The sequence below is a fragment of the Liolophura sinensis genome, chromosome 11 (genome assembly GCF_032854445.1).
Source record: "Liolophura sinensis isolate JHLJ2023 chromosome 11, CUHK_Ljap_v2, whole genome shotgun sequence".
Classification (NCBI taxonomy): Eukaryota; Metazoa; Mollusca; class Polyplacophora; order Chitonida; family Chitonidae; genus Liolophura; species Liolophura sinensis.
In genome coordinates this window covers 4018884-4037772 of record NC_088305.1, presented here as the reverse complement: position 1 = coordinate 4037772, position 18889 = coordinate 4018884, and the positions used below count along the sequence as shown (strand labels likewise).

The following is an 18889-nucleotide window of genomic DNA, read 5'->3' as shown; positions in this document are numbered from 1 at the left end:
TCGATGCCAAACATGCCACTGTTGTATATCTGAATCCTAACCGTCCGTACCTAACCTGATCAAACATGATTGATTTAACATTGATCTGCGACTTTAATGATATGTGCGGCCTTCGATTTTTTGCAAGAGTATCAGTTTTGTCTATTAGACACTAGAGGTCTGAGCCTGCATGATGACAGCGCCTTTTGATCGTCAATCAATATTTACTGCTAAATCATACAAATGCCTTTAATCTGAGTTGTTCGTTTGAAGGGAAAAGCCTAAAGCTGCGAGAGATTTTCACATGGAGTCATCGATCTGCATTATAGTCCAGTACTTCATCAACTTAAAACTCAAAAATCGTGAGTATTTAGGAGCCAGTTTTGTAAATATTTTAGAGGTAAAGTCCGGCACCAATCCCTCTAATTGTACACGCTCGCTTTACACCACTGCAACTACTACGTAAGCTTGAGCGTTGGAGCCCGTGCGACGCGCGTTTGCCTCACCTGTAAACAGCATTCATCAACGAAACTGCGCCAGGTGACCATTAGAATCATGTTGAAAATACTTTAGATTAAAAAAAAAACATGTGCATCAAATCTTAACAGATTTTGTATTTTCTCACATCACTTCCCGCCTATGTGATACATGTAGCAGCAATGTAATGAGAACATAGGGAGCAATGCATGCTTTACGGTACAGTCAAATTTGCGCGAGGTTGTTCAAGATGGTGCATATTCCCGTACCAAACATTTCAGACACGTTTTTGCTTCAAGCTGGTGAATGAACGATTATTTCTGGCTAAGAGGATTTAGGTTCTGTGTCTCTTTGGGCAAATAGCTCCGTCTGATTAGAATACAGCTGTTGCTTCCGCTGAAGTCAGTCAATCGCCTGTGCGGCGGCGTGACCACAGGGCGCGGCTCAGAGACATACGAGCATATGACAGTCAGCTATAATCAGTCTTTGCTACATCAAGCAAATGCCAACTCTAAAGATGTGGGAATTAGGTCACATCTCTTTATGTGAATGGCATTTTACACCGTTCTGACCAGAGTGATCGAAAACGAGCAAAACACCTGGCAAGGTGCCTGACTAACATAATGAATAAAGGCGGTAGCCGATCAACACAGCAAGGAAATCTCGCCAGAGACGAGAATTTGCCTGTAAGTCTAACAGATTTTTGGAAACCTATCATTTTGTATATACTAGACTTGCATGGATTAGAGCTTTTTTATAAATGTCTGTTTTGACACTTATCTACCAACACATTCCAATATAAAAATGCCTAGGGTACTTTGTTGACACGTATGGATGCAAGACGGGTAATTATCTACCGATGTCAGTTCAACTGTAGCATACAGTTAAAACCGAGATAAAATTACAGGCCTTCCTATAATCTATATCCCGTACGCGCAAAGCCATTCTGTTCATCTTCAACGCTGAAACCTTCCGAGGCCATTCCCATTCCATTGCCGATGTATCTATCACACTAATCTCAATGGCTTGTAATTGAGCAATTGTTTATGCTCACAAAATCCAACGACCTGCTTACAAAAGCCTCCCCCTCCCCTCCCCTACCCCCGCTCAACAAGTTTCTCTATTAATATAATACAGCGAACACAGCCTTTATTAACTACAGAAAATCGTAATTAACCAAGGAAAAGGCACAATTGCAAATGTATATGTAATGTTAGAAAACAGTCCATTGCTATGTAGTTAGTATTGATTATTAACCACTTCAAACCGTTCTGCTGAGTTCTGTTGAGTTTTGATCTCCAATATTCCAGGCATTTTTCCAATAACAGTGAACTGCCTGATGGAATCAGTTCGATGATTATTGACAGCTTACCAGTAAGTGTGTGTTTACAATTTGCTTAGTAAGCATTCCAGGCATATCGTATGAAATTCATGTTTACAGGCATTGTACAAATATCAAACCATGCACCTACTAATGGCCTTGGCGGTTAGTTAGATACCCATTAACCAATCTTGATATACGTCCATTATTGGACTTGTCATAAGCTGGCATGAATAGCCTCGAGAACCTTATATCCACGATAATTAGCGAAACAGAGCTTCATTGTGTAACAGCAATTAGAACACAAACAACAGGCCAAGCACACATAAAGTCACATGAAGGTCATATGTGCTTCCTCTAATTGACATGACTAAGTGAAGTGAAGTATTCGCGACCGTATTTGCGTATTTACGTAAGTATATCTTCTCGAGGGGTACGCTGATCCAATCGGAAACCAGTTAGTTAATTACGAGACAGTTTCCTCCTAATTACGAGATACCTCCAGTTCAGTAAAATGGATGATTTCCAAAATTTTAGAATAAGTTATCCTATTGAGCCGTCTTAGTAAGGAAATCCAGAATTAAAACTCTATCAGGATCTTAATTTTCAGTTTTATTGTTTTGTAATTAGTGATTTTATGCACATTACAAGACAAAATGCTCTAGTCGATACAAATACAGCACGAGGTCGATCTGTTCAATCTCCAAAGGCTAAAAATCTTTATCTTCGGCCCGACAGAATGGAAATTGCACAGTAATTTGTTTGGACCGGAAATTAGCTGATTCATTTATTTATTTGATTAGTGTTTTAAGCCGTACTCACGAATATTTCACTTACGACGGCAGCCACTATTAGAGGGGGGGAGGGGACACCGGGCAGAGCCACGGGAAACCAATGACCATCCGTACGTTGCTGACAGACCTTCCCATGTGCAACCGAAGAGGAACTGACACTTGTGAGACAGAAAAGAAAGGGGTTCTAATGACGTCAGAACGCGGCCTTGTTATCAAAGTGCGAATGTTTAGAGTGTTGTAATGTTCTATTTGCAACTAAGAGCAACGCTTTATGTATGAGCAATAAAGGGTCTTGGAGATTTTTCTGCCAAGTAATGGTTTCAAGTTAGTTGTTTAATTATTTAAATGATAGCATATAAAAATCGCATAACTGCGTCAACGATTGCATACTATGGGAACATGGAATTGACATTTGCCTTGAATCTATCGACACAGTTTAATCTTTAAAGGAGGAAAAAAACATAAAAAATACATAAAGAAAGAGTGCGAAAAATTAGTCCTAAATGGGGTCCGTGAGTTTTGCACTTGCAGTTCAATTTATAGTCACGTCATCCTTAACATTTACAAAGAATAATTTTGAGATAACGTCAGGCTTACAGGAGAACTCTCGCTACCGTCGTATAAATGAAATATTCTTGAGTACGGAGTAAAACATCAATCAAAAATGTAAAGGAAGTCTCACATTACCATCTAGGTTGTTTACCTTACGTGAGAAAGGGGATGTTGATTATCAAAGAGTAAAAGTTTCATTTATATGTATATACAATATACACCAGTGGCAATCGTCAATAACGTGACTGCTAACTCACTCATTGATTAACTATGCAAACAAGCCGACGTGTGTCCGAAAATTTCAGTTCCTTGGAAGCTGGACAGGCAAAAAAGGAAAGACAGAAATTTTCGATATAAAATGAACGTCTAATGATAAACACATCAGAACAAATGTAATCAAAGCAAATGTACTATATTATGTGGTTAAAGGAGAAAATAACATAAATGATGCCAAAATCAGACGAAAGAGCTTCAAAACGTATTTGCAAATATGGTCTTTAATACTTTTTTCGGTTTTTTTTCTAGAGAAAAGGGTATTTGAAGGGCATTTTTGAGTGGCGGGTATTTGGGACCACATTTTCAGATTTATCGTTGTTGCATAATAATGTTCTAAATAAGGATGTGAGGCATGTCTAATAGATTTATTTGAATGTAAATTTGTTGTTTATATCCAAACAACAAACAGCATTTGATCTGACTTATGATAATATTTAAGAACAGATTACAAAAATCAGCATGATCACAATAAAGGTTTAACGCATTTGTTATCTGAAAAGAGCAAATTCTAGTGCAAATATATTTATTAAACATGTGCTACATCCTCATTCATAACTTACACGAAGACTATATACATATATATATCGAAAAATATTGAAGACCACATTTAAGACTCATTTTTCACACTCTTTCATCTGACCTTTATGCACGTATTATGTTTTTTCCTCCTTTAAAGATTAAACTGTGTCGATAGATTCAAGGCAAATGCCAATTCCAATGTTTCCAAAGTGTGCAATCATTGACGCAGTTATGCGATTTTTATATGTCATCATTTAAATAATTAAACAACTAACTTGAGACCATTACTTGGTAGAAAAATCTCCAAGATCCTTTATTGCTCATACATAAAGCGTTGCTCTTAGCGCCTTGTCTAATGTAAAGAAAAAACACGGCATTCTGAGTAATTCTAGGCCACTGACGTCATGCATCATACATAGCACAACGCTAATTTTTTTTAAGCATACTTCTGCTAAAGCCATGGTACTATAGGCAGTGTGATTTGCTACTATTTCGGTATTTACATGAACAGTTAGAATAAAACGGTAAGTGACAGGAGGCCTGATTTCACCTAACACGTGTGATGATTTGCCAACAATCGCAAAAGGCCGGATTTCACCTAACACGTGTGATGATTTGCTAACTCACTGACATGACTGGGGTCGCCGTCCTGTTTGTACTGGCTATGCATGCAGTATAACAGTATAATACTTGCTCCATGAGTTTGCAGGCTCGAATCCAGCTCTTCTCTTGCTTTAAATCAGGAGTTTTTCCACGAGCTACGCGTTAAAGCTCAATCAAGTAAGTAGTTATATTAACTCCAAAAAAATCTAAATTAATCTTTTTCCATGGTAAATAATTTACAATACACGTTTGACGTCAGTGCTAGCTCTCAAAGCAATTAAAGTTTTATTTTTTCTCCTGTCTTTTTCTTTTACTGGATCAAATGCATTTGCCAGTGTTCCAACATTCATTTATTTATTTATCTGATTGGTGTTAAACGCCGTATTCAAGAATATTTCAGTTATACGAAGGCGACCAGCATTATGGTGGGAGGACATCGGGCAGAGCCCAATGGAAACCCACAACCATCCGCAGATTGCTGTCAGACCAATCACTTTGAGATATATATAGTAAAATAATGAAACAAAATAATGGAACTGAGAAACGAACAACATGGACAGACAACCAATATTTCTAAATGGGATTGTTACACTGGGTATAAATGTTTAGAATAAGATGAAACAACAATGGGAAGGCGGCATATTTATTAATCCAGTAAGATGGCGCCAGTGTGAAGCAGGGTCTCGATCTACTGTTATGTCAAAATGTTTCCCAACGTCTACAATGTTGCAGTGTATAAGTTTCTACTATCACGTCGTTCTGTCTTTATTGTGACGTCATATTGATGAGGTGGAGAACGAACGTTTGACGTCAAGGTCTCACTGCCAGATGTTTAATAGGTCCCCGTATGCATATCGTCAACCATGCATGGTGGCCGGGGAGCACAGGTCAGTAAACGATAAATCAGTTTCCAAAACAACGTTAACACAAACCATCCTGACGTTTAACTAACGACCATGGAATTTTGTAGTTATAGCATACACGATCCAAATGTTTTGGCAACTGTCGGTCATCTTCGAAAAAGCAGCCATTTGACCAGGGTCGTCCTTTTGAACTCGTTATCTTACGCCATGTTCTCTAAAACACTTCAAGGGTGCTCGGTTCTCTCTTGGTACGTGGGCTGAATGAGAATTTCTGAGAAGTAATGTCTCAAGGGACTGCACTTGAGACATTATTGCCGTGAGACTCGAGATCTTTGAAACGTTAATCGCGAAATAGACCGCAACTAACCTTTATAACATCTTCTTCATTTATTTATAATGTGCGAACAGCCATCTGACACAGTACACAAGATGAAAGGATAACTCTGAAAAAATTGTACGCCAAAAATAGACAATCGTATAAGCTATAATTCCAGTTAGAGGCGATAAAAGGCTAAAGACCTGTGGGAAGATGTATAACTACAGACAGCCGCTGGGTGGGTCTGCCTGGAGCTCTAATCATGGAAAAACACATGTAACGATTGAAGAACATATTTTACTGCGGTTTCTGTGTGTGCAGTGAATGGAAGCAACGATAATACCTTATTTCTGTACACGTTATCTATCACAAAAAGAAAAAAAAAAAGAAAAAATCTATCAACAAAAACAAAATGGACAGCATCGTTTTGTTATCAAGAAAAAAATCCAACGGCCAGGGTTCCAAGACTGATGTTACATGGATCATACCAACATGCCGACTTTTACTGAACCGCCAAAGCCGTGTGGACAATCCGGGTTTTTCGTTGTACCGACTTGCGGAATTCGTTCAAAAAGTCCTTCGATCTTAGTGGAGAGGTACAAATCACATGACAAAAGAGTTTGTCCTAATTTTAGTCGAATAGTTGCATTTAACGAATGCATGTGAAAAATCTCATCTGCATGAACTCGGCGTTTTGCACTAGCTACAATCATTTATAATTTTGTTTTGAGCGTTTCTGTCCACTCAACAAGATCTGTGGGCCTTTGATTGTATCATCATCGTTATTCGTTCACACATTATTAAATCTTTATTATAACTTAAGTGAGACAAAATACATGAGATCGGTCGTTATAATTGTTAGTGCATACGGTTGGAACGAAACATAAAAGTTGGCATCAAAGCAGCGCAGCTTTCCACATGGGCCTATATTTCTAGACTCGACTGAGATGAAACAGGAGAGATCAGATAAAATCAATAGAGTAGGCTGCTGTAAGGATTAGCAGCTATACAGACTCTTAAATGTTTGATAAGAGATCACCGTGGCGGTATTGGTGGCGTTATCCCAAAAACTATTTGACCATATGTCGCATGTGAGATAACGTAAACACTAAAAAACTACCCTAATTCTTCTCAAATTTGGGACAGATATTAATAGTGTTGAAAGTAGAATATTACATTTCTTTACCAGTCTTTTGGAAATGTAAAGATATGAGTATGTTGTTCATTAGATGGTCGAACCATGTGAGAAAAAAGAAATTCAATATACCTGCTAGAATTACATATAAATTAGCTAAACTGAGCAGACCAGTTGTCCCAAGTTTAAAAGAAATGGGGTAATTAACAGTGACAAGAGTAATGAGAGAGAGAAGGGGGAGGGGGGTATTCATATTAGACTGTATCATAAGTACTTAGATAAGTAATCAGAAGTAACATATTACTTACCCTTTGTTGAGGTTTTTTTTAACAGTCGCCAGTAGTTTCGCCACCAAAGACTTTCACTTGGAAGGCCGTCAAAATGTCCCCGTTGCGAAGGATACCACACCATCAGAAGAAAGTTAGTAGGTAGTGGACATGAGAGTACTACTGTTGAATATTTATATCCTAATCCTTACTTCACGAATATCACATCTGTGATCAGAATTCAAGCATAATGGGTACAAGCGTGAGAAATTAAGTCACAGAAGAAACCTGGTTATAAAGAGCAATGAAAACAAACCATGTGGTAAACTGAAATAGACTGCAGCGACAATAGAAATCCAGTTAATTGAACCCCTGAACTGGGATGTGAAGGTAAGTCAGACACCACCATATACTGCACGACAATGTAGTCTGCTGGTTTTCGCATTTGTGAGAAGGTCATCACAGCTTGACGAAGTGGGAGTAACGATTATTTGAGACTGGAGGACACATTTAAGAGTAGATCGGACGAGCGCAGTTCTAGGAACAACCCGCGGAGAAGACTTTCAGAGAGACGGACGATATTCCCTCTTAGAACCCAGGCAATAGCCAACTGCAAGAAAATAAAAACATGCTCCACAGGTTGTGTCTGTGTTCTTGCTGTCGTCGATAAAACACAATTACTGGAAAGAAACGCTGAGAAGACTAAGGGTATATGCCTTTTATATATATATAGCAAATGTCCTGTAATAAAACGCACAGCGATCTCCCTCACAGGTAGAGGAAAACTAACAAATAGAACTTCACTAGTTGGAAAATCGATGGTCATAAGTTTCTGTTCCACTTCCACCGACTAATCCAACAATGCCTAAATTGCAGGTCCCGATTGTCCAGGACTCTTTCGATGGTTAGCGTCCAGTAAACACCAACAATCCAGTTAACTAACGACCCTGTTTTATACTGTCCTTCCTTACAGCAGCCGTGCTTGTCAGTCAGTGCTCAGCTCGAGGCAGTGGCCATTGTAATCGGTATCGATCTGGGAGGGGGAGGGAGGAGATAGCTGAGGACTGACAGAAAGGAGCCTGTTCTCATCAAGGCTAGACGCGCCCTCCAATTATACATATCGTTTCTCCATTAGATCCAGCTTGTTTCTGATATGCACGGCTGCGCGGTTTGGACACAGTACCTAACGTGTGTGGGAAGAAACTACAGACGTCATAAAACAGGGGAGAAAAAAACTAACGACGCTGGGCAAGCGTGATAGATACATCTATGTATTAGTTACGGGTGCACTTCACAGCCCAATCTCTTCCAGCCCCAAACTGAGATGTATAGCAGTAGGAGAGTCTCGAGTTAGAACTCTTTTATAGCTAAAGGTCAAAAAAGTCCCACTGCATCACGTGACCTGGCAAAAATATTAGAGTACTACTGTTGGTCGCCTTTACTATAGAGAGGGCATCTGAAAAAAAGTTTCACAAAAAGTTATTTAGAGTAAGAGAACGATAGAGAAAGTTGAGGAGCTGAACGTTTGTGAAGTTCCCGCAGGAAAGGGGTGTCATTTGTACATCTGGAACACGACGAGATAAGTGTTACTTAATGTCAACATGTCGCCTTACACTTTTCACAAATCACGTTACGCAGCAGGCCTGATGTTACCTTCACCTTCCCCCACCAACCCATTGGATATTTATTGCGTATTTCATTTCATCAACATGATTAGTGCATCTCTAACAAAATTAATTAATTAATTTCTCAGGAATATGTATTCGGTTGGTTTCATCCTGCTACTGTGTTTAACTTGAACTTAACGGACGAGTCTTTAAGCACTGAGGAAAAATCAAAAGAACGAAATCCAAATTAACTATCAGTGAAATAGATTCATGGTATTCGCTCGTTCAAGAGGTAAATACAAATTGAAGGATTCACTTGAATACAATATGCCGGTAGCACTTTCCTAAATCTTAAATCTACACCGCTGTAAAGTGTATTATGTACGTATATATTTTGTTCTAGCCTCTCTGTGCTGAGCGCCATTCGAAGTCTTTGGTGGCCCGACCAGGAATTGACCACAGATCACTTCGACGCGGACGTTCTAACCATTAGGCCACCGTAGTGTTCCAATTCCGACTTTAATGATGAGAAGCTAAACCGGAAGCTATTGAGTGAGTGAGTGTTTGGGGTTTAACTCCGTACTTAACAATTTTTCAGTGATGTGATGACAGCTGGTGATATAAAACAAATATTAGAAGTCTTTCCCGAAACCTGCCACGCCATCGTTGTAAGACTGTCACTTTAGGCTTTACTTTCATTAAATAAGCAGCAATGTATGTAATTGTAAGCCTTAGCCCTTGACAAAAAAGCTAATTGTCTAAGTTTCATCCAATATGAAACTTAGAACATGATAGAAAAGGTTGTACACGACGAGCAATCAAGCCACACATATTGACCGTTAGCTTGACAGGCTATGTTTATAATGGGTTAGAAAACTATTAGGCCGAGAAAGACAATTGCCACCGGTCGCAGTTTATTTTCATGTAAAACGACACGAATCAGAGTCAAATTTCTGTCTAGACCTATCACCTCAGCGGTGTATGTATTTTCTTATCAAGAATAATCAAGAATAATTATGGTCGGAGGAAACAGAGCAGAGCCCGGAAGAAACCAACGATCATCTTCAGATCGCAGCCAGACCTTCCTACGTAGACCGGAGAGGAACCAAGCATGAGCTGGACTTGAACTCACCGCGACCGCATTGGTGTGAGGTTCCTGGGTCATTGCGCCGCTTTACCATGCTATAATCATCTCGGTCAAGGAGGCCACCATCGGCTGTGTACAGTTTGCATATATGGACCTACCAGAAAACGAAACCATACATGGGTCAGCACATAATATTGCAGGGATCACAGATATGTTTTATATAAAATGAAAAGAAAACACACAAAATATAAGTTACGTAATTAAGAATTTAAAGGCACTAAAGTCACGAAAAACAACAGAAGCAAAAAGAACAGATATAGTGCAAATTTAAACGTAGACGTTAATACATAAACAGGGACTGTAAAACACTGTTGAAATACATATTTGTATGAATACTTGAGGTTTTTTTCAGTCATTCTAGGTGTTATTGTATACTTAGTCTTCTTGTAAAACAGCGAGTGCATGTCACCATAGTGCTGCCGACATTAACATATCATGCTAAATTAAGACACCAGAAATGACCTCCCACCCAGTCACATTATATTAACATTAGGCCAACCAGTCCTGTTTCTTTTATCCAAGCTGTCAGTGCTGAGCGCCAAGCGAGGCAGCAGCAAGAAACATTTTTAGTCTTTGATCAGTTTTCAGTTGGTATATCGATACACACTGAGTAAAGCCAAAGGTGTGAAATATCTTCTCATTCATACCGATCTAGTATTCAAGAATATTTCACTGGCAAGGGATTTCCTGTAAATCACCGGGGGTTCTATCCCAAGAAACGTTCTCCTAGGTCTTGAGACTATTGAGAGAAGTCATCCGAGATCCACGCGTCATCGAGAGCTATATATGCTCTGTCGCGTTGGTAACTCACACAAACCCGCAAGCCTAGCTGGTAAGGCATTTTAAAAGTACTTCCTCATCACTCACGGGGTTAATATCGTGCCATTCAATGCGTGAAGAAGGAAGACATTATTACATAAATTCACATAACATCTACACAAAGATAACAACGCAAAAGTATCGTATGTTTATTTTGACGAAATTTTAGGTCACATGAGAAAGATTAGCCGAAGGTCAGTGCCTAAGGTAGATAGTTAACGCAAAACTGGCCGTAAATATTATTTCAGTTCGAGCTGGAAACCTGCAAGTTCACGGTGGGAGAAGAACTTGCGATAACAGGTTGCATCTTTTGTGCCAAACAGACGAACTGACAGACAAACAGACATAGCCATTTGTAAAGCCGCTTGTTGCAGCTCAAACGACCTGGCCCCACATCACACTCACTATTGTGTGAAGCAAATGGAACCTAGTTAAGAGTTCAAACCTGCGATTGTTCCTGGTCAATAAGAGCAAGAGCAATTTCCAAAACAACGCTCAATACAAGCCACAGAAAGCGAAAAAATTATTACATCAGGGCGGATATATGCAAAGAGACCATGTCGTATGCTATTAAAGACCGCTTTAGAGTTCAATCCGGACTTCAGATACAGATTTGGACAATTGGATCCTTCCCAAATCGGTCTTTATTCTTTGACGAGTGGTATACAACTTCCAGATAGTCTGGGGCAGTTAATGAATTTTCTACTTACTTATATTTTAACTTTAATGGGTGATGCTGAGCAGTCCCTACATCTACAAGTCACAAAATCTCCTGGCCTTTTGCAGACACATCTGTGAAACACTGGGAAATATGCTGAAGGGATCATAATGATTTAGAATCTAGTAGTGTAAGCTGAATAACACCTACCATTCACCACAGTTCCATGAGTGCATCTGTCCAGGTTAAAACTAATGACTGAAGGCGCTGAGAAAGAAAACTTGAATCAATAGCTGCCTACAGTTTGACACCCAGCATAGAACAGAAAAGGGCAAAAATAAGCCAAGCCAAAGCAATGTTACAGCTGAAAATAGCTGGAACAACATTCATAGTTTCCCCTGAACCAGGTTTTGCTGTTTATGGTCTGTATGCAGATGGCAAAGAAGGTTTTCAGCTGTAACCTTGAATATGGAAAATCAATGTGTCACGTGACACTCATATGGCCACTTCCGGTCAGCATGTAGTCTCCTCGGTCCGCTCAGCCGTCTCGCTCTAATTCTGCAATGGCTGTAGTCAGTTGTAAATAAGTGATTACATAGCCAGCCAGTGGGTACTCAGTGGATAGAAAATAGCTGAAAGAGAGCCGAGATAGAGCGTGCCTGAAGTAGGAATTATTAACTACCGAGAAACGAAAGAAAACTAAAGACAAGATGATGATGTCAACATACACGAGTTGACAATTGTAGAACACACATGTACACAGATATATAAATCATTAAACGAGGTACAATGTAAAATCAATTAGAAAATACAAAAAAAATAACGCTAAAACATTAAAACATTACCGCTGAATATATATGCATGTTAATCGAATTAACTTAAGATTTTATCGATGTGTATCTAACTAACCGACCGGCCTCAATGGCTCAGTTGGTAAAGCGTCCGCTTCTTGGGCGGTAGATCTAGGGTCAGCTATGGGTCGGGTCACACCTAAAACCTTAAAAGAGGAAGTTGTAGCCTCTTCGCCTGGCATTCAAAATTAAGCGGAAGTGCAATGACCGGCACCACCCGAGTATAATGGCTCGGGTGGTGCCGCTTACTTACCTTTGGTGAGTCGTTTCAGTGAAGCAGCTCTAGATAAAAGAGCGGTGGAAATCCGTCCAGTAACAAGGAGGCATATTACATGCACCATAAGGACTCCGTCGTTGTATGACTGAAAAATTGTTTAAGGATTAGTGTCCAGATTCAGTATTTATTCATAATTAGCCACACCTGTGTATATTGTTAAATTGAGCGTAAAAAAAATATTGAAAAAGGGTACATTAACCTGAATAATATGGCATTTAAAATCACTAGATAATGAGACTGGTTTTATGGATTTTTTCTGCCAACAATCGGTGGTCTCCGGCGAATTACGGGATACAGTTCAAACCTTCAAGAGCTGTCGTGAAGAGTGACTGCAAGAATATCGAATTTCTCCACGAAATAATTTGCTTACGTTTATAAACACGGGTCATCGAAGAACCCTGGAATCTCAAGTTTCCAGACGTGGAAGGAGTGGATTTACAGCACAAAAAGGAAGGATTTTGTTCCCACCGAAAACATCCGTATCTGCTCTTGCCATTTTATAGCTGAAGGCTATAATACAACGGAATTTCCACAACGACACAGTACTTTTAAAATTTTATTAACTGAACTGAAAACTGAGATCCGGAGATCGGCTAGGGCAGTAAATCTGGTTATTTGGTTGATTTAAAGTCATTATAACGAAACTGTCCCGGTTATAATCTTTATAATTAGGGCCAGTAGCTAAATCTGAATGCTAATCGTTTAAGTACGACTTTAAACTTCGAGCACTCGAGGTAAATTAACAAGAGGCCACATTTGCCGGTTATGACATAGTCATCGCCGCTATTGTATCACTTTCCATGTAGTATAGTCATATTAGACGTGGAGAAAGTTTGGACTTTGAAAGCTGATGCCTTACTAAGGCCACCAATAAAATTGACTGTCGTCACATAGGTTAAACGCCCAGTCAAAAAAGAAGTACACAAGCAAGATGCGCAACACTCGTTTTATAATCCTGGAAACAATTACTTCATACAAATCGACAATACAAAGTACTTGTAGAGAAAGCAGTGTGGCGGATCACTTCCACACGCCGATCGTCTATCGGTATATACACAATTTCGGTTTCATGACCGTTTTTGTCAAATACTACGATGTAAGCTAAGAACAATTACAGCCAAAATGACTCGTCTGAATGATTTCCACTTGCAAATCGCTCCGGATTTCACAGGAAATAATTTAGAATCCCCGGTGGTCAGGACGACAGAGATTGTTTCCCCACACACTCAGCGCCTTCAGTCTAAACTCCAATGTTAATCTGATGCTGACGTCTTCTTTTTTACCGTTAACATCTGGGGCTTGTCTGATGGCCTCTTGAACTATTAATGGAAACAGAATGCTTAGATTCCGCATTAACAGCCCAAGCCTGGCTCAGCGGTATCCATTATCTAGCTTTCGAAGGTTTTTTTCTTTTCTTAAAAATACATGTATGTTAGCACTCATGCCACATTATGTCCCTAGGAAATCAAACCCCGCTTGCAATTCTGCCGAGGACAGCGCTCATTTCTAATCCCGGTAACTGCATGAGCAACCATATATTTCCTGTGGTCTCCTTATCTCCCTTTTATCTCTGGTCACAATAGGTATCCAACACCCTGATAAGGCTTACCTACCTCCTGGGAAATATGTATATAGAAAATAGAATTTCACTGCATATGAGTTTATCGATATTTGGGATTTTCACATTTATGGTGTAATACAGATTTCAATGCTAAAACCACTCGGAGGATTCTTTTTTTTCTTTTTCATCCACTTTGCATATGGTATCCACCAAATGTATATTTCATCGTAAAAACAACCCACCAGCTATATCTGTTCAAAACCTGCAGTGGTCCAAATCAGTGTTTTTCACTATAATTCTAAATAACGAAAACATTCTTACTTACAGTACTTTAAAAATGACATCGACCAAATCGGCACATACCTTTCATTTATAATCAGAGATATTTGCTATATTCCTAACACAGACATAATGTGATCAAAGCACTTTATTACAATCTATCTGCAACTAAACACGTCTATAATATTGAGAAGGGGCTTTAGAAGAGATTCGTGGTCAGCACAATGTCAAATCGCCAGGAGATTCTGAGTGCAGGATATTATCACACCACCTGGAGTCTTATCTGGGTCATGTTGGTGTACGATGGCGGAAGTGAAGTTCTTCACAAAAGAACAGAGCCGGGAGACAACTGAGTCCAAATCCTCACAACCGATCGGGATTACAACGGACTTTTAAACCGATGACCACACAACTGCAATTCACATGAATATACAGATTTGTTTTCGGCGCATTGCTTCAAGGATACGACACAACAGATGTTTTTGGCAATGACTGTAATCATGATACGGATGGCTGGGGAATGAAAATGGTGATGTTAAGATGAAACGATCCAAACACGAGCCAAAAACGAAACCACCCCTGAAAGTCCGTTTCATCATATCTCTGAATTGGATTACACAACACTATTTCAACGCGAATTTGGTCAGTAGTTTTGGTCATTTCCACCAAACACACATCAGTTATATCATCATATGTCTCTAATGACAAGACTCGTTATTTATTAATGTATTCCCAACCCCTTATCCCCAGCGAGATTATAATAAAACAGGAATTAACCCTATTATTGACGTCTACCCACCCAAGCTGGACGATGTACGCCAAACAGTACATACACCTATGCCTACATAAATATGACTACATACAACAATGACCTGGTACGGTAGGGCGCAGAATCGGTCAAAGACAGAAAGGATAAGAAAGTGCAAAGGTCAAAATCCCAGAGAAAGTCTCTAAAATTCCGAATTCCGTATAAAACTTGGTCAAAGAGCCCATAGAGTTTATATGGCCATAAAATTTATTAGATTTATTTATTTATTTATTTGATTGGTGTTTTACGCCGTACTCAAGAATATTTCACTTGTACGACGGCTGCCAGCATTATGGTCGGAGGAAACCGGGCAGAGCCCGAGGGAAATCCACGACCATTCGCAGGTAGCTGAAGTTTAAAATCCGTATTTCTGCAGAACAATGTTTACGTGTCATCCTACATAGTACAGTAACAATTTGGTGAACTTGTAACACTTTAAGAATGAGTTCGAATCTCAGTTTTTCTCTTTACTTCCATTGAAACATACTTTTGTGAAAATAAAGGCCTACTTATAATAAATAAGTGTTATCATGAATTACAATTGATAATTGTTAAGATATGCTGATAGGTAATATGTCACAACTATACAGAAAACATAAGCGAATCTTGCTTTTGAGCACATATGGTCGTTTATGATTAATTTGTCAAGCAATGTTATGAACTTAGTTATTCGATTGGTGTTTAACGACGTGGACAAGAACTTTTCACAAAGTGTCATTTGTGACACAATTTTTCCCCACTACCCCTTCCGCTCCCACCCACCAATATTTCAGTGTGACCAGAGTCAGCAGCTGTCAGTCACAACTATAGTCTATTTTATTCCTTCAGGTGCACAGTTTCTTGCACCAGGCCGACTCCGCGCCTTACTATGCCATGTCTTAAATATGACAATTCATAATTATTGTCCTAATTGCGAGACTTAATAGAGTACATTTACAGCATACCACACCTTCATGGTAGTTTAGAATCAAAGCACATAACACGGATATTTTGTTCATTTTTTCTTCAATAAGGTTTTAACTTCTTATACTTACACGATGAACAAACCTAATGAACTTTTCCTCACATACCGTACTGATGAGAGACAAGCTATCTCGGTGATTTTCTGCTCTGGGCTCGGCATGAAACAACGCCTCAGGTGTTCAAGAGATTAAAACAATAAACATATTTCGCACTCGCCCACAGCGCTTTTCTAATTCACTAAATACCCCTTGGCCATGAACACAGATAGAAGATATGATGTGTTTACAAGATAACGGAGGAGTAGGCACAACAACAAAAAAGTAGTTTAAGATCAATGAAACACAAAACGGTTCTTTTCCTTGACTAAGTGCATATCTTTGACGAAACTTGATCATCAAGGCTTCAAGATATATTCTCTTTAACTAGCCTGTCATAAAATGCCACTTACATCACCCACAACGATCTTGACAAAATGAATATGGTGACTCTGGATGACTTAGTGTATATGCCGGGAAGTTTTGTAAAAAGGGTCTACAATTAGGCATTACAGGGATTGAGCGTTTATACCAAATCAGACGGTAAAACACAGCACTCTAAGGCAATACTCCTAGACCAGTTTTGGAATTTATGACCCAATCCATTTATTTCTTATTCACTAAAATTGGTGTTTCTTGGACAATGGTTTGATCTGAGATGTAAACCTTTTGCTGTGCTCTCTTAAAACACTGTCAATGTCAAATTAACGTATAATGTCTCATTTTAAATTGTATTTTGCCGCTTCCAGCCTTGCGAAAAGGATTTTATACCTGACAGTCACACTATGAGCCTAATTTTCATCCAGCTGTTGAAATCTTGTAAAAAAAGCAATGAGAATGCGATGTTCTGTGCAACACAACAAATTGTACAGCAGCCACAGACCGACAGCTTAATTTCCTTTTTTCGAAAATGTCAGATCCATTTCATGCCAGAGTGCCAGTAATTGGGCACGATTACCTTACCCCGTGCCAACACAATGGTCGTGTAAAACCAATATCCTCGTGAAGAAGACGCGATTATTGGCCCAATCAAAAGATACCGTTACACAGTCGAGTTGGTCAAGTAGACCATATGTGAAATTGAACGACACACTGAAATACACGGCAGCTCTATCCCACTGGTTTCGTGCTTTGTTTCAAGTCATTTGCCGTCTAAAAATAGGAGTGGACACTCCGGCAGTTGTTTAAAGGAAACATATTACACTTTTATTCCGAATCAATTCTGAACCACGATTACATGTGACAAGAAAATACTGGATTTCTGAACAGCCGACTGCTGTAATTTGTCAGTAGCCGTGTGTGCACAACTGTGCAGGAACGAAACGAACAAGTGTGATTTGACCAAGTGGTTCCATGGGCTCTTTCAAAAGATGGCCGGGCCTTGACCAAAGCGGTTCCGTGGTCGAATTCGACTCACAAATCTGTAACTGTGCGTTTGAGTTGGGTGAAACCTTGTGCTCCTTAAAGACGTACAGCACAGAGAGTAATACCAAAGCTACGACGACAGTGTGATAGCCGGCAAATAGTCACACATAACCTGTGAAATACGGCTACAGCATAGAGAGTAAAACCAGATCAACGTCGACAGAGTGATAGTTGGCAGATGGTCACACGTAACCGGTGAAATACGGCCTCTTGTCAGTTTAGAGCTGTAGTAGCTGTATGAGTGAATATGAATAAACGTTTTATGTCAGCCTAGCAAGAGCCACTGTCTGCTTACCATAACCTAAAATACCGTCTTTTCATCATACAGATCAGCAATGTGCGCTCGCTGTCACTAACAATCACAAGCCAATCGTCCATTCACCAACAGCACCGTCCATTCACTGTCATTAATAGCACTTCATTCACCAGCACTAACAACAAAGTCCAGTCACCAGCACCAACGAGCATTTATCGTCTATTCCTCAACAGCACAGTCCATCCAATGCATCAACAATGCGGTTGCATCATCACAAAATTAATATGCCCATAACACCGCTTCATCTACAAACACTGGTTCACTCAATCCACGTGTATCTCGATGTTTATCAACCCATCTACATTTCATGGCGAGATCAGATGAAGGTGTGCAGCAACCTGCGGATGGTCGTGACTGGTTTCCTCCAACCATAATGCTGGCCGCCGTCGTATAAGTGAAATATTGCTGAATACGGCGTAAAAGATCAATCAAATAAGTTGATAAATTCAATATTCTGCATGCATGTAACGAATTTGGAATAACACCTGGCTAAGTTTTCATTGATCTCTACACCTCAGACTTGGTAATTCCTGATTGGATCATTAGACTACTGAATCATTACCTGACATCTCATCTTAGCTGAATCAATTGATCTGATACCGTCGCCAAATTTACTGGACCGTCTTCCTTCTCCAGAATCTAACCAAAATAAGACAATACCTATGCAGAACAGAGCATTGTTCGTTCAGGTGAGGTGAGTACGAAATGATGATTGACTTACCCTTTGAGAATACTGAGTCGGCAACTTGGCACGGATGACTGGGAATTCATTGCTCTCAACGACCATCTTCAGGACATAAACTGCTTGACTGGCTCCAATGGGGAATTTTCTTGGAACTAAAGACAAACAAAGCGTAAAACTTCTAGCCGCTTATTAGTTTGGTTTAGGACGTCTAATGTGTATTCTGTTTTATTTATTACACCCACAAGTGTCTTAGGTGCTTCCCTTGCCGAGGTGGTTAGCGTGCCATCAAGGTGCAATGAACCAGGAACCTCTTACCAATGCCGTTGGTGTGAGGTCGTCCAGTTCATGCTGGCTTTC

General features: G+C 39.6%; 1 protein-coding gene across 1 annotated transcript in view; it reads right to left on the bottom strand.

The window, feature by feature from the left end:
• Positions 1–18889, bottom strand: part of LOC135477768 (calcitonin gene-related peptide type 1 receptor-like) — a 93474-nt gene that overhangs the window by 60427 nt on the left and 14158 nt on the right.